Raw genomic sequence first — 502 nt, 5'->3', positions numbered from 1 at the left:
GGCTTCGCCCCACGCCAAAAAAACGATAAAAAAGGCGAACAGTGAAATATAAATCTGGATCTACTACACGCTGGAAATGAATCGTATTCAGAGCTCCATGGTGAACTACATTCAGAAGCTGAGGATGCTCCAAATGCCTTTTGCCCGGGGGAACTCAGTCGGGATGATCGGACCCATTTTCGATCGCTGCTGCTCGGCCAGAGCCTCGGCCACGGCCTCCTCCTGCCAGAGCCGGAAGGTGTTTTTTTTTATCTCTCCATGAATTTGATCGTTTTCATTAGGTCTTTGGTTATTTTCCTTATTGGCTGAAATTTCTAATAGAGCTTTTAACTACGACAAATAGATCCGCTCTCCCCAGTCCCTGCTATTTCACCACTTGCCCTTGGCTGTATTAACATCTATCGCCAGAACAATTAGATTTTGGAGGGATCTAAAGAGCCACTCGGGAGGCTGGAGCGTTTAGATATGTTGCAGTATTGCCTCCGACATCTGAACGGCTCGA

This window comes from Fulmarus glacialis, unplaced genomic scaffold (genome assembly GCF_000690835.1).
Source record: "Fulmarus glacialis isolate BGI_N327 unplaced genomic scaffold, ASM69083v1 scaffold31364, whole genome shotgun sequence".
In the NCBI taxonomy this organism is placed as follows: Eukaryota; Metazoa; Chordata; class Aves; order Procellariiformes; family Procellariidae; genus Fulmarus; species Fulmarus glacialis.
The sequence above is the reverse complement of the archived record's forward strand: the minus strand, read 5'-3'. Positions refer to the sequence as shown.